Consider the following 18,090-nt stretch of genomic DNA (forward strand, 5'->3'; position numbering starts at 1 on the left):
CTGTTGAGTTATAACATTATAGTACCTATCATTAGTGAAATTTTTAAAGTAAAATTTGGAAATTTTCTGGACTAGGTTTACTTTAGTAAGTAGGGTGGTCTTTATATTCTTTTTATATAATATAATATAATATAATATATTCTTAATCTATATTCTATAACCTTTATATAATATAATAAATTTTATATTCTTATTATAACATGATGCGAAATATTCAAAATTCATGTTCTGTAATAGTTTATCTTAAGTCATTTCTTGCCTTAACAAATACAAGGTACACATTTCACTAATATTAGTACTTTAACAATAATCTGAAAAAAGTGTGTAAAAGTCAGATATGTCTATAATCAATTACATTGAAAGCATGACAATAAAATTAGACAGCTTTAAGATGTAGGTTTTATCAATAAATCACATTCCATTGTTTAGTGATATTATTCCAATATGCTGGGAACCAAATAAGTTGTAAATCTGAGAAAAATTAAGTCACAACAGAATGTATGTTACTAAAACAGAAAACATATAGAGAAGGAAATAATAAAATAACTGCAGAGTAAGAACTATTCAGGGTGCACCTGGGTGGCTCAGTTGGTTAAGTGTCTACCTTCAGCTCAGGTCATGATCCCAAGGTCCTGGGATGGAGTCCTGTGTTGGGCTTCCTGCTCAGCAGGGAGTCGGCTTTTCCCTCTCCCTCATGTCCCTCCACACCCCCCACACACACTCATGCTCTTTCTTGCTCTGCTCTCTCTCTCAAATAAATAAATAAAATATTAAAAAAAACTATTCAGAAATCTATTCGATAAATTTGGTTGGAACATGTTATGTGTGAAAAGTAATCTAATAGATCAAACAATCAAATAAATCTAATACAGTTTAGTAAATGCCAATATAGAAGACATGCAGGGTACTGAGTTTGCATATGAGGAGCTCTAATTCCTAGAACATGAAAATGGTGTAGAGGATATAATGCTCTAATTTTTTTCTCAGATAATTTATATATGTTAAGGAAATTTTGTATTAACACAGTAGCACACTGACAAAACAATAGGAAATCAGAGACTAAAAGATTTGGAATATAAATGCTAGAGGAATTTAGAAAAAGTAAAGATCATTTGCTTAGTGAGATAACAGAGGAGATGGAATTTAAGCAGCATACTGATGAAAGAGTTAACCTTTCCTAAGTGAAAGTATAGTACAAGAATATTATAGTCAATGAATACAACATATAATAGAGAAGCAGTAATTAAAAGTGGCAGATAAAGAGATAGGGAATAAGAGAAAGGCATAGTAAACCCTGAAACAAGAATTTTGTAAAAGGGAGTAGTAAGTGATAGGCTTTATAAAAGTAATTGGAGTAAAATTGTGACATGTTGGGGATTTGTGGTTGTTCATGTTATTCATAATGAGCCTTGTGGTGACCAAAAATATGCAACCCTCGATCTGATGCAGTGAGTATAATTGACAGAAGACCCCAGGTGCTGTGTTTTAAATCCACCACCATGTTTATGTAAGGCTAGGCTTCACGAGGGCAACGGTCAGCAAATGACAGAGCCACAGTGCTACTAAGGCAGATCCATTCCTATAAGATGTAGGATTAATCCCACAGGGCAACTTAGGTCTCAGGACTCCATATCAATATTGACCTAAATTTTTCTAAAACTATACTGTAGTTTGAGACTCTTCCTAGGTAGTTCTTTTCTTCACAGAGTCCAGACCTACAGAATAGAATAACCGCTCTTTCCTTCTTCTCTAGCTTCTTGTCCTTTGTTTTTCCTCACAAGACTTTCTGGTAATAAAATTTCTTACCCTTCTGATAACACAACTCTTATAAATTCTTAAGCTGGAAAGTGCAATGATTAAAATGAGATTTTATTAGAACTAAGATTGTAATGGTATACAAAATGAAATAAAAAAAATAAAGTCCTGGAATCATACAAACAAATTGGGATGGTACGGATTTCAATACCTATGTGATGACAAAATGAGACTCATAGTTGGCAGCTCATATAGAAAGAAAATGATAGAACAGGTATGATGGAGAATTGTGCAATAGACCAATGTTTGCTCTGATTAAAAAAAAGCAATACATATATCCAATAAATTATTTTCTTCAAAAATATATAATGAATCCCTTCAAATCAGTTTAATAAGATTGATAATCTAACTTAAACAGGTTTTTCACTATAGATGATTCCATCTTCAATAAACACATTAACATGTACTCAGCATTAATTAGTCATCAGAGGAATGATAGTTGAAATTAGATTGAGAAATTATTAAATACCCATTTAAATAGCCAAATTTTTAAAAATAGATAATACCAAGTTTTGGTGAGGATGTAAAACAACCTGGCTTCTAATATAATTTGGATGGGAGAATAAATTGGTATAACCACTTAGTTATTATAGTTTACCATATGTTACACAATAGCCAAGGACTTCCATTTCATTTCTTTTGTGTTCATTCTCACTATTGTATAGTTTTCATTGTTTGAATATACTAAAGCTTATGTATCCATTCTACTATATGTATATAAGTGTATGTAAATTGGAAAACCAAGAACTAATTTTTGATGCTAAAAGTCAGGATAGTAGTTATCCTTGGGTGAATGTGTTTCAGTGCTGCTGAAAATATATTGCTTGGCCCAAATGATGGTTATACATATATTCACTTTGTGAAAATTCATCTATGGTATACTTATTATTTGTGTATCAACTAAATATTGTATATTGTATATTCATATTTTACTTAAATTAAATATTCACAGAAATTTTTATTTTTTTATTTTTATTTTTTTTAAGATTTTTTATTTATTTATTTGAGAGAGAGAGAATGAGAGATAGAGAGAATGAGAGGGAAGAGGGTCAGAGGGAGAAGCAGACTCCCTGCCAAACAGGGAGCTCGATGCGGGACTCCATCCAGGGACTCCAGGATCATGACCTGAGCCGAAGGCAGTCGCTTAACCAACTGAGCCACCCAGGCGCCCTCACAGAAATTTTTAAATAACACCTTTCCAGATTAAAAAAAATTGCACTTCTTGTTTTATTGATCTTACTGTATATGATTTTACTGTTATGGTTGGGTTTGTTGAATGTTTGTCATTTTCTAAATTTATCAGTTTAGATAAGACTTAGCTCTCCCATTAAGCAGTAAAACCTTAAGCACTAGGACTCTTTCTGATCTTTATATCCACTCATGGATCTCTTTTTTAACAAAAAACATGTTGTTCTTAAAACATTAGGTCATGGCTTTTATATCTCTGTTCTTGTGTTAAAGATGTGTGCATGTGTGCACAAGTGTGTGTGCTAAGTTGAAAATGGTACTTATTTTTTAATTTCTTGATATTATCTTCTTATTGCCTTAAATTTCTATAATAATATTTTCATTATTAAAACATTTTTGTACATTTTTTTGTAGTGAATACAATATCTAGAGACTGGCACCGTTGACTAAGCATGTGCTGTAAAAAAGAGCTAATGGCTTAATAGCTATTTTTTTCCAACTGGACTGCTTATATTTATTCCAGTGCTAACGCAGATATTCTGTATCATCTTGGGCAATAAAACCTGATATCATAAGAAAGCATGGGCTTCAGCAAGTGATCATAATGAAGAGTTGTTATTATATGAATTAGTAAACAGTATTTCCCAAGGTTAAAGCATTACATAAAGTCTATAGATGTCTGCTTTATTTTAGTTGTTTTTGAGAAAGGGAATTGACTTGAGATATAAAACTGAATTGTGCACCCACAGACACACACATACTTTTTATTTTTCCTCTGTAAAACCTGTTTTGCTTTGAGGAAATCAGGCAGTAATGCATTATATGTTTTCCTCAGTGTACTGAGTTGTAAGTGGAAAGATGAAGCAATACAACACTATCTATTTGAGTACAACTCTGTAAGACTTTAAATATTTACCTGCAGAAAGATTTCTTCCAGCCATCATATGATGAATATTATTGGAAGTTTTTCAGTGAACACAAGAATAATACGTACCCTAGAATTTTCCCACAAAGTCTGCTCATATTCAAAAAGAATTTTCAGCATAAGTAAATTCTATTCATTTCATTAACCTGGAGAAATTCTGGGCTTAACTTTTATTTCTGTAATCCTTTATTTTTGGAAACCCAACCAGAGTTATGGCAAATGAAAGGAAGGTAATATTATATTTTCTCATACCATTATTGTAAAGGCTGACAGAACCTATTTGGAAATAAAAGTGAACAAATATCCAAATTACATAAAAATGATAAAGCATTTATATATATGTATATATATATATTCAACTCAACTGCTGTGATATTTAGGTCATTGGATGTCCATGTGATTTAATGACCTTCCAGTTTGTGATAGACTGATGAGGACATAATATATGAATAGAATTGGCTGAGGAGTTACCAGTGATAGATCTTCATTACTGGAATGGTGAAACTGAAGGACACCTTTTTTCATAAAAGCTTGTTTCCTTCTCTGTAAAACAATCTTACATAGTCACTACTTTGCTGAGAAAATCAATAGCTAGGGTTTACATATATTCATCTAACAAATGACTTAGTTCACGGAGAAAATTGAAGATAATATGTGGGTGAGAGTGGTAGAAAGGATTGAGTGAAAGAGATCTGAAGCTTCTATTTAGTGTTTAGTAAAACTGTAGGAAAAGATGCTGCTATTCTCATTGCTTCAAATTTGAGGGTTGTTACACAGTTTTCACTACATTATTATGCAAGTACTGACCATTGGCACTAAGGAAGCACTTTCACATCTTTGCCATTAAGGTTCTTGATACAAGGGCGCCTGGGTGGCTCAGTTGGTTGGGCGACTGCCTTCGGCTCAGGTCATGATCCTGGAGTCCCTGGATGGAGTCCCGCATCGGGCTCCCTGCTCTGCAGGGAGTCTGCTTCTCCCTCTGACCCTCCCCCTCTCATGTGCTCTCTCTCTCTCTTTCTCTCATTCTCTCTGTCTCAAATAAATAAATAAATAAAATCTTTTAAAATAAAGGTTCTTGATACAATTTAGATCTCACCAATAAAATGTGCCAGAAAGAGACTTAGAAAGCAGAAAGGAAGTAGAAGTAATTTGGCTTTACTGCAAGAGACAGAAATTGTTGATACTAAATTCATCAAACATGACTAATTATCACAGTCAACCAGACTCCATCTTTTCTTGTTAATCATATATGTCAGAGCTACAGGGAAAGTGTGACATTTTCAGTTGTTCCCTCACAGTTTCCTGACTATATCTGTAATAGTGAATCTGAAAGTTACTGATACTCCACAATTGACTACCAAGCCTTTCTTTCAATGGTTTTAAGCATTTCGTTCCCTGCATTAAATCCCATTTTGCTAGAAATACCTAGCATATGTCTCATATCATATTTTGATATAGTCTCATTATTATACTGTTTGAGGAGATGACTACTTTTGTCAAACATAATTAATCCAATTATATCTTCTTAAGTGAATTATTTAATATAGTAAGTACATGTGTTTTTATTGTTTCTTAAAGCTTATTTTTCCTCAAATTGAATTGTGAAATATGAACCCTTTAATCAGTTTATGGTAGGGCACATTCCAATTACCCAACAATTGTTTATTGACTACCTCTTATCTTTATGTATCTACTACTTTATGACTTTCTACTATCTACTATATTATTATCTACTATCTTCTGAACACTGTGCTATGTCCTGACGTTACAAGACTGTTGTATAACATGTTTTATGCTTATAATCTTATATGAGAAATTACAATCCCGAATCTTTAGTAACTGTGATTTCTTTTGTAATAATGACACTTGGATTAGGTAGAAGATTGTTTTATTTTATCATATATCATAGTCTGCCATATTATAATGAGCTGATTTTATTATAAACTTTATAGTTTACTTAATCATAATTTCCTTCTATGTATAACAATCCACATTTGTTTGCAGAGAGATAAAATGAATACATTGTGGTCCATTTCCCAATGTGCTCACAATCTAGTGGCTAGTACAGGCATGGGCATGACAAATTATAACAAGTTTAGATTATGATGTACTCAACCATTCAGTATAGAAGTATAAAGCAGACAATATGATAGTACAAGCAAAGGGTTTTAGTTTTGATCAAGAAGTTGAATAAAACTTAGCATATGAATAGAAATGTTTTCTGCCCCTAATTTGAATTTGATCAAGGCTAAAAAGTTAAAATGACATTTTGTACAAACAGAACAGCTAGAAAATGACATAAATGCATGGAGGTAAATGCGCTATTAGGTAATTAGAAATATTTCATTACATTGGAGTATATACTGCATGCTATCAGGATGAGTTCAAACTTTAGGCAATCAGGAAACAACAAAAAGAGAGTTAGCAGTGGAATACATGATCAAAATTGGTTTTAGAGAGAATTTCAGAGGTAATGGAAATTATGGAATGAAGGGGAGAATGACAGGTGTCCTGAAATTACCAATGTCCTTCTTTTGCTTTGTATTTAATGCCTATTCTGCAAAGGTGACTTTGCCTCATTGGTATAACTACGGCAGTATAATTGTCTGACATTAAGCTTTTTTATTTTAATGTTAGTTCCTGATATTAAGCTTTTCATTTTCAAAGCATCCATTTCAAAGACAGCCATTTTGAATAAACATAATGCCAGCTTTGTGACACAGCTACTAATAAAACAACTAAACAAACCAAGCTGCCTCATCCATGAGGTTCCCCTTTTAGAAAGTCCTGGGTAGCTTAGATAACTGACTGCTTGAATCACCTTGTTTTTCCCATCCTGTGCCCTAATTTTCACTCTTATGCTTTAAGTTCATGAATAAAGAGTGAGCATATGAAGCCTTAGGCATCCTCACTTGGACCCCAATAAAGGCAGACCTGCAGGTCCATTCACTGTTCTCTGTCTCTCTCTCTCTCTATCCCAGGGACTTGGCTGTATAGTCTTTGGGTGTGCCATGTATCCTCCAGCATCTGTGAGTAATAGATCTTCTTTTTTTTTTTCAAAACTCTCTTTTTTTTCCTGATGTTTGTCTTGTAATCATAATAAGAACCAAAAAGGCCTTTTCAGCCACAGCATTAACTCTGGTTGGGAAAATGTCTGTGGGGGGAATCCCACAGATGACTGCCTCAGGCATTCCTAATTAATACCATCATTATCAATAGACTTAAACACAAAACAACTGCTTTATAACAAAGACGGATTACTTATGAACTGAAGTTCCTCAGACAAGAGTCCAAAGCCAAATTTTCAAAAAGAATATTATTTTTGAATTCTGCTATGTATAATGAAAAATACCAATGTGTGACTTTATGATCTCACACATGGTTAGTTATATTAAATTATTTATTATAGGTTTAATATTTCTGTTTTTCCTAGAAAGCATAACATAATTTGTGTAATTGATCTACATTATATGCTTTTTTTACTTTGTCTAATGATATCCTTGATGAATATACTCTTTTTGAATGAATTTGTACTACGACTAAATCCCCAGTGGGCTGTAAGAATGGAGAAATTCTGCAGACTTGAGTAGAAAATGAGAGATAGAGTCTTAAATCTGAAATTGTTTATAATAGACCATTTTATATTTAAAAAAATAATAAAAGTATACACAATCATCTAGTTCAGTAAAATATAGCAAATTACCGGATAATGTATTATTTGTTTCAGAGGTACAGGTCTGTGATTCAACAGTCTTATACAATTCACAGCGCTCACTGTAGCACATACCCTCCCCAATATAAAAAAAAAGCAGCACATTGCCCATGTTTCTCCAATTTTTCAAATAAAAATGTAACTTCTCTGATTTTTTCTTGATTATTCTCTCCTTTGCTCTCCCTCTTGTCATTGAACACATTTTTGCTGGGATCTAAGAGACCAAAATTCATTTTTAAATCAATTTATAAGTTGTAATTAGGTTCAAGACCTGATTTTTTAGCGAAAAAAATTGAAGTTATATTGTAGTTCAGATTATTTTTTTAAGATTTTTATTTGACAGAGAGAGACACAGCGAGAGAGGGAACACAAGCAGGGGAAGTGGGAGAGGGAGAAGCAGGCTTCCCACCGAGCAGGGAACCTGATGTGGGGCTCCATCCCAGGACCCTGGGATCATGACCTGAGCCGAAGGCAGATGCTTAACGACTGAGCCACCCAGGTGCCCCTATTGTAGTTCAGATTTACCCTTATGGATAAAGATGTTAATATTTTATTAGGTCTTTGCTTTATTGTCATGTTTGAGAAACAAAAATTTCAATTATTTAATCACTGTATCTTTTTGTTTAATAGAGTAATGGAATTATGATATTATTCCCTGTTTTTATTATCTATCTCCTAGTGTTCTATTATTAATGATAGAATGGCAAAATTGTAAATAATGCCTTTTGTTCAATGTCTGAGTGTCTTTGATGCCACACTTTTGAACCAAAGTAAAGAATACTCAGGATTTACTGTGTTCAAAAAACAGGAAAAACACTTATACAAAAACAGTTAAAGATTTCTACTTCCTCAAATAAGACTTGGAATGACTAGTAAGTAAAATACCATGTTTTTGACTTACTGGGTTTCAACTGACCGTCAGAGTTATCTCCAGAGGACTGCATTTCTATATCTAGGGAGACTCTTCTTTCTTGTCATTCTTAATTGTAAGCAATAGCACAAGTCACACACCAGTAGAAAGACCATCAGTAAAAATGTCACATCAAAATGAAATAAAGCAAATGGATTTGCTAGCTATCTGTGCATCTGTCAGAACATTACTGATCTTGACTCTCACATATCATATGCATGAACTGTTTATCATGGTTAATTTTTCTTGCTGCAACATATACACCAAAAATTATAGGAATTGCCTACACAATGTAAAATCAGTTGACATAAAGCTATATAAAAATTATGTAATACCAGTGTAAGCATGAACATACAAATTAATTGAACAAAATAATAATTATAGAGGGACAAAGAGAAGATAATTATCTAGTATGTGATTAATAGAGCATATCAAACTGGAATGAAAAAGTTGCTATTCAGTGAAGTATATTAGAATAGTCATTTAGGGTATGTGTGTATATATATATATATATATATATATATATTCTTCATATTTTATATTTAAATAGATTCTATGTAGACCAAAGTGGTAGTTTAAAGCCAGGAGATGCACATCAGAATTTTTTTCAGCTCTTTCAAAATATATATTACAGCTATATTGGGACTAACTAAAAATCAAAATTGGGACTAACTAAAATATCCAAAATAGGTAAAATAATGGTATATCGATCAAAGGATTTTATGAAAGAGACTTAAAAAAAGACATCCCATTTTATTCACATCAAAAACACCGTAATATAATACTGAGATAATTAACCAGAAAACAGAACTGCATGTATAGTATGCCAGGGATGAGAAGTAAAATAGAGCAGGATTACAGAAAAGAGACTGTAAAATAATAATGGTTATCCCTGGATGTTGGAATTAAATTTTTTCCTAGGTTTCTTTTTGCTTATCTGTAATTTCAAATTTGTTTTCCATTAGCACATATTACTTTTACATTAAAGATATTATAAAGTTAGATAAAAGACCAAGGTAGATATTATACATATATAGTAATTATATATGAATAATATTATACATGTTATATCTATTATATATATACATATATACATATATTTATGATTGCTGTAAGCAGTTCATTTTCACCTGACATAATTATTTTTACTGATCTTTCTTTCTAGTGTGTCAGCATGATATAAATACAACAACCTGTTGAAAAGTGAAAATTGAAAAATACAGTCAACTGTCTCTTTCCCACACTTTTTTTTTCTGTGAACTGAATTAGCTGAAAGGTTGGATGATTTATAGAAATAATAATATAATATGCTGAATAGTAAATAAAAATATATCTAGCAAATTATAATTACCATTGTATCTTTAGAACTGCAAAAGACTTTAGAAATCAGATAATATAACCTTATCTTCCTGGAGATAAGGAAACTGAGTAAGCAGTAGTCTTTTAAAAATATGGGTATTAAACATATATTTCTAAAAAAAAAAATGCATACAGGAAAAATTTCCAACAACAAGCACCAAACAACTTAGGAAGAAAAACAGTGAAGTGTTAAAATTAACAAGCAACATATTATGGTCATCCTTTCTAGGACTGCGTAATTTCAGATTAAGCTAAACTCCCTTTGGAGAAGACGTAAAAATCAGACCCAAGGAGTTATTGTTTTCAAAAAGACCATCTTGTTCTTCTTAAACCCCTACTTTGATTGGTACACCACAATGAAATTTTTGGTCTGAAATTAGTGTCAATTCAGAGTCAATGTCCAGTAGTCCCTGAAATTCTGATTATTTCATTTTCCCTAATGCAATCTTTTTTTTTAAGATTTCATTTATTTATTTGACAGAGAGAGACACAGCGAAAGAGGGAACACAAGCAAGGGGAGTGGGAGAGGGAGAAGCAGGCTTCCCATGGAGCAGGGAGCCTAATGCGGGGCTCGATCCCAGAAGCCTGGAATCATGACCTGAGCGGAAGGCAGATGCTTTACGACTGAGCCACCCAGGCACCCCAATTCCCTAATGCAGTCTTTCTGGTAAAAGGCTTTAGGTCTCTAAGGAAGAGTGGGATAAAAGTTGACAGTATACATTTTTTGGTAGTGCATTGGGGTCCTTTTTCAAGGGAAATCAACTTCTCTTCATCTTCGGCGACCTTCTGGGGCTTCAATCTAGTTATAGGTGTAGGGGCAAAAGGTGGTGGGAGTGGATACAGAGGAAAATTTGCCTCAGGGGAAGCCTTTACAGTTTCTTCAGGCAATGCAGGTTTAATCTCAGAAATGGGAAGACTGTTCTTACTTGCAAAGAAGACTATGTAAGAATTTAATGGCTCTGTGTCTCCAGCTTCATCAGAATCTTCTCATAAGTCATTATCCCAAATTGCATATCATTTCTTCCCAAGTAATGACCTTACTTTAAAAGTACACACCCTGCAAGGCAGATAATTTAATTTGCACTTCACTTCAGCCCCTGACAAAATGAGGTTGTGGGTTTGGTTTTCAGAAATCTCAGCTCTGACACTACTGGAGATGAGAGTCTCTTTTAGGGCAACCATAGAAGCTTTCAAGTCACTACGTCACCCTTGAGGTGTAAATTTAAGTCCCTGAAGTTATCCTTTTTCTTCACTTTGTCCAGGGATATTTGGAACAAGAAGTCAATCTCATTATGCTCCTTAGTTTGACAAAAATGTTGGAGATATTGTATACATGGCCACCCAGATCCTTGACTCTTATATATATTTGACTAAGAATATTAAATGGTGATATTTTGTTTGTCTTTATTGCCACATCATGCCATGGATTATCGATGCTCTCTTTACTACTGAAAATACCTTTAGTGTCTTTTAATCTAATCAAAGTAGAGAGCTAATTCTAGAAACTCCAGAGACAATTCAGAAAATTCATTTTTTTAAAGATTCTATTCCTCTAGAAGCACTTTTGGTAACAAAATTTATATTAATAAGACTCTCCAGAGAAACAGGAGTATTATCTATCTATCTTTGTCTATATTTATGTCTATATATCTAGGTGTATACCTATCTATTTTATATCCACATCATCTATATCTATATCTTGTCTATATTGAGAGATGGAGAAAGAGTTAGGAGGAATTGGCTTACTCAATTATGGAGACTGAGAAGTCCCATCTTCTGCCATCTGCAAGCTGAAGACTTAGGAAGATTGTTTAGGTAATTTAGTCCATGTCTAAAGACCTGAGAACCAAGGGATCTAATGGCATAATCCCAGTCTGAGGACAAGAGAAGATGAGATGAGATGTCCCAACTCAAATAGTGAGGCAAGAAAAAAGAAACAAATCCTCCTCCCTCTGCTTTTTGTTGTATTCAGGCCCTCTGTGGATTAGTTGATCTCCATCCACATTAGAGAAGCCAATCTACTTTACCGAGTCCATAGATTCAAATGTTAATCTCATCCAGAAATACTACCACAGACACATCCAGAGATAGTTTAATCTGGGCATCCTGTGGCCAGTCAACACATAAAATTAGCCATCACAAGTCCACCCTTGTCAACATGGCATTCATATACATATCCTTAAACTATAGTTAGTTTCCAAATAAAGACAACAATAATGTCATAATTTCACCTAACATGATACAACTATACTGCATACAAATGAAAATGCACTAATCCCTTCCTCAGAAGAGGGGGTAAAGTCCTTGGATGATGTTTACCCTTTTCCTTGATAATTCAATAACTTAACTATGATGTAAAATTAACAATATTTAAATGCTATAATATAAAAAGCAATGCACTTATATAATATAGTTCTCATTTCTGTAAGTGATGATGTGGTTATAGCTGGTATTTTAATTATCTTCTTCTACTGTGCATCCTGTATTTCATTTGCTTTTGATAAACACCTCGTTTAGTCATGGTTCTTTACCTGCTGGGCTAACCCTAACTTTCATCCTTCAGGGGTTTGAGCCATTAGTAGTCCTGCCTAAATTGAGTTGTTTTAGTTTTCAGTTGACCTTAATCATAGGGCATGGTAATATTAAGAGATGCCCTGGGGGATCTCCCGTATTCCTGACACACTCTGCCTTATCTCAATTGCTGAGTAGCAATCTAATTTCCCCTTGGTAGTCAGGATCAATCACTTCAGCCAACACTATAACTCCTTTATTTGCCTGTTGATTCAGAGGCCCAACATGGCTATTATAAATGGGAATCTACTTATAGAAGGTATTTTAAATAATCAAACTCATAGAAAGATAGAATATAATGGTAGTTGTCAAGGTCTGGGGGCTGTACATACTGGAAGATGTTATGGAACAAATTTTATGCAAGAAGAATAAATTCTGGAGATCTTCTCTACAACATAGTGCCTTTATTTAACAATACTGTATCACACACTTAAAGATTTATTAAAAGGGTAAATATCATGTTAAGTGTTCCTAACACAATAAAATAAAATTTTAACTATGAACCAGGCAAACATAGAAAAAAATTATAACTGTTATGTATAATAGAGTAAATGATTTTTAAATATACTTTTTTGTAGAGTGAATAATTTTTCATTTTTCATGTTTGCCTTTTAATAAAATTCTATCTTGAGATTATCATTCACAGTGTTACAGAAGACCTTTATGCAATATTCCACATGATAAATTCCCTCTTGAGTTTAGTAATAAGAAATTATTGTGTCTGAGTTTCTGGTTCAAGGTTTTAACATAGGAGACTATTGATGTCACCTCCTCTCATGGACACACAGAATCTACAACTTCATACAAAATAATTACCTCTAAAAAAAAAACAAAAACAGGGGCACCTGGGTTTACACCCACTTCTTAGTTTCAACTCAGGTCATGATCTTGGGGTCATAAGATCAATCCCCATCTTGGGCTCCATGTTCTGCATGGAGTCAGCTTACAATTCTCTGCCTATTCCTCTCCCTCTGCCCCTCCCCCTGTTTGCATTCTCTGTCTCTCTCAAATAAATAAATAAAATCTTTTAATAAATAAATAAGTAAATAACACCCAGACTAGCTGAGTGACTCTTATATACTAAACTAAACTAAAAAAGACTTACATTGGATTGGGCAGAATAAGTAGAGATGCAGTCTTGCCAGAAAGCCTACCCCCAGGACAATGACAGAAAATTGGGAGGAAAAGCACAACTCTCAGCCTTTCCCCAAGGAGTGAAATGATTGGATTGAAGCATCTAACATCCTATCTTTTAAGACTTACGTCTGAGAGAGAGACCCCCAAAATGTGTAGCTCTGAAAGCCAGTGGGGCTTTTGTCCATGAGACCCACAAGTCTATAATGAACAAAGAAATAGTTCTTAATGATCTAATAGGACTCACCATGGCCATCCTTCCCCACCCCAGCCCAACATAGATTCAGGAGACTAAAACAGTTTTTCTATGAAAGAGGCATATTAGCATATCTTAAAAGCTGCAGGCTTGAGAGTCAGGCTTCTTATTTAGGATACATCTAAGGGCCAACTGCAATGCTCTCCAAAGACTGGTGAAGTCAGTAGATGCCATCTTTGTGCTCTCCTTCTGTAACCAGGTCACAAGTCTTTCTATAAAAGGACATATGTCAGGTGCCCTGGATTTTGTGGCTGTTTCCCAGAGCACACATCCCTTTATATACTGGCTCTGGTAGTCAATGTGACTTGTGTTCATGAGTTCAACTGGATGGTAGCAAAGAAACTATTTGAAACTGGCTGCCTCTCCAGGGCTCAGTGCAGAAGAGAGAAATGATCATCTCCCAGTCTTCCCCTGGAAAGGTATATTGTATACTTTAAAAGCCACTACCTGAAGGTCTAGCTTCCAACCAGCCTGCATTTAGGTACCTACTGAAATCCTCTCCATTGGTACACTGACAAGTCTTGGCACACTCTCAACTACTGCGAGCCCTAAGAACAAAGAAGTCTGCTTAGACAATCACAAAGATTTGAGAGACACTCAACAGCTAGGGTGGGGTTGAATAACAAGGATTATCTCCCACACAAGACCACTCCTTCAAGACTGTGAGGTGGCTATTTAATGTGCAGAAACCAACACAGAGAATCAAGGAAAATGAAGAAACAAAGGATTGTATTCCAAATGGAACAACAAGATAAAACCTCAGAGAAAGACCATAATGAAATGGAGATAAGTGATTTACTTGATAAAGAATTCAACATAATGGTCATAAATATGATTGCCAATGTTAAGAGAACAGTGCATAAACAAGATAAGGATTTCAACAAAGAGATAGAAAATATAAGAAAATATCAAATAGAAATTATAGAGCTGAAGAATACAATGATTGAACTAAAAAAAAGAATCAATAAAGTGGCTTAATTGCAGACCAAATGAAGCAGAAGAAAGGATCACCAAACTCAAAGATAGGACAGTGGCATTTACTCAGAGAAGAAAAAAAGAAAAGAGAGAGTGAAGATAGCTTAAGAGACTTATGAAACAATATTAAGAAAATCAATATTCACATTATTAGTGTCCTAGAAAGAGAAGAAGGAGAGAATGAGGCAGAAAGTTTATTTGAAGAAACAATAGTTGAAAACTTCTCTAACCTGGGGAAGGAAATAAATATGCAGATCCAAGAAATCCATACAATCCAAATCAGATGAATGGAGACCAATTCCGGGGCAAATTATGTTTAAACTGTCAGAAGTTAAAAAGAAAGAGAGAATCTAAAGCAGCATGAGGAAAACAAGTTGTTACATATAAAGGAAGCCCCATAAGAAAACTAGCAGATGTTTAAGCAGAAACGTTGATGGCCAGAAGACAGTGGCATGATATATTCAGTGCTGGAAGGAAACAAGCAAGCAAACAAACAAAACAACAATAACAAAACCCTGCCAAATAGGAACACTTTATCCAGCAAAGTTGTCCTTCAGAAACTAAAAAAAAAAAAAAAAAAGTTTTCCAAAAAAACAAAAGCTGAAGGAATTCATCATCACTAGTCTAGACTTAGATGAAATGTTAAAAGGACTTCTTTAAGCTGAAATGAAAGGGCATTAGTTAGAAACATAGTTGAAAATATAAACCTCATTGTAAAATTAATATATAATTAAATTCAGAATGATCTAAGGTTTCATCATTATGAGTTAATCACTTATAATCTAGTATGAAGAGTGAATGACAAAAGTAGTAAAAATAACTATAATAATTTGTTAATAGATACAAAAGCTAAACAGATGTAAATTGTGACATCAAAAATATAAAACGTAATGGGGGAGTAAAAATGTAGAGCTTTATAATACATTCGAATTTAAATTGTTATCAGTACTTTTTAAAAAGCTCTTATAACTATATTTTATATAAGATTCATGGTACCTACAAAAGAAACTTATAGTAGATAAGAAAAAGAAAGGAAACTAAGCATACCATTAGAGAAAATCATCGAATCACAAAGAAAAAGAACAAGAGAAGAAAAGAGCAAAGGAATAACAAAAACTCCAGAAGAGAGTTAATAAAATGATAACAGTAAATCCATACCTATCAATAATTATTTTAAGTATAAGTGGACTCAATTTTACCAAGAAAAGTCATAACATAGCTAAATGGATTAAAACCAAAAATACATAAGCAAACAAACAAATACATGCTGCCTACAAGAGACTCACTTTAGATGTAAGTACACACACTGAAAGTGAAGGGATGGAAAAAATATTTTTTATGTTAATGGAAACCAAAAGAAAGCAAAGGTAGCTATACCTAAATCAGACAAAAATAGACTTTAAAACAACGACCATAATAAGAGACAACGAAGGGCATTACATAATGATAAAGGGGGCAATCTAATAAGAGGATATAACATTTGTAAATATTTATGCACCAAACATAGAAACACCTAAATATATGAAACAAATTTTAATAGACCTAAAGGGAGAAATAGACAATACAATAATAGTTGGAGATTTCATTACTCCACTTTCATCAATATATAGATTATCCAGACAGAAAATCAATATGGAAACATTGGAATTAAACTACATGATACACAGAATGGACTTAATAAACATTAATGGAATGTCCCATCCAAACACAGCTGAAAGAGGAGAAATGACAACCAAAACCACAGAAATACAAAGAATTATAAGAGAATATTATGAAAAATTATATGCCAACAAATTGGACAACTGAGAAGAAATGGATAAGTTCCTAGAAACATAACCTCCCAAAACTGAAGCAGGAGGAAATAGAAAATTTGAACAGACTGATTACCAGAAATGAAATTGATTTGGTAATAAAAAAAACTCCCAATAAACAAAAATTCAGGACCAGACAGCTTCACAGGTGATTTTTACCAAACGTTTAAAGAAGAGTTAATACTTGTTCTTCTCAAACTATCCCCAAAAATAGAAGAAAAAGGAATTTTCCATATTCATTCTATGAGGCCAGCATTACCCTGATACCCAAACCAGTTGAAAACACTATGCGGGTGTGTGTAGGGGAGAGCTACAGGTCAGTATCTCTGGTGAACATAGATACAAACATGCTCAATAAAATATTAACAAACCAAATCCAAGAACACATTAAAAAAATCATTCACCATGATCAAGTGGGATTTATTCCTGGAGCGGGAAAATGGTTCAATATTTGCAAATCAGTCAATGTGATTAATCATATCAATAAGAGAAAGAAGAAAACCACATAATCATTTCAATAGATGCCGAAAAAATATTTGACAAAGTACAACATCGATTCGTGATAAAAACCCTCAACAAAGTAGGTTTAGAGGGAACATACCTCAACATAATAAAGGCCATATATGAAAAACCGACAGCTAACATCATACTCAATGGTGAAAAGATGAGAGTTTCTCCTAAATTCAGGAATGAAACAAGGATATCCACTCTCACCATATTTATTCTACATAGTACTGGAAGTCCTAGCCACAGCAATCCGACAAGAGAAAGGAATTAAAAGTCATCAAAATTGGTTATGAAGTAAAATGTTCACTATTTGCAAATGGCATGATACTATATATAGAACACCCCAAAAACCCCACCAAAAAAACTACTAGGACTGATAAATGAATTCAGTAAGGACACAGGATACAAATTCAATGTACAGAATCTGTTGCATTTCTATACATTAATAATGAAGCAGCAGAAAGAGAAATTGAGAAAACAATCCCATTTATTATTGCACCAAAAATAATAACATATTAGGAATAAACTTAACCAAAGAAGTGAAAGAATGTACTATGAAATCTATAAAACACTGATGCAAGAAATTAAGAAGACACAGACAAATGGAAAGATATTCCATGCTCATGCATTGGAAGAAAAAATATTGTTAAAATGTCCATACTACCTAAAGCAATCTACACACTTAATAGAATCCCTATCAAAATAACAACAGTACTTTTCATAGAACTAGAACAAACCAATCCTAAAATTTGTATGGAACCAAAGAAGACCTCAGATAGCCAAAACAATTTTAAGAAAAAACAAAGCTGGAGGCATCAAACGTCCTGATTTCAAACTATATTACAAAGTTATTGTAATTAAAGCAGTATGGTGTTTACAGAAAAATAGATACATAGATCAATGGACCAGTATACAGAACCAAGAAAT

Source organism: Eumetopias jubatus, unplaced genomic scaffold (assembly GCF_037043125.1).
Source record: "Eumetopias jubatus isolate StellerSeaLion01/CBP00866 unplaced genomic scaffold, mEumJub1_p1.0 scaffold_11, whole genome shotgun sequence".
Classification (NCBI taxonomy): Eukaryota; Metazoa; Chordata; class Mammalia; order Carnivora; family Otariidae; genus Eumetopias; species Eumetopias jubatus.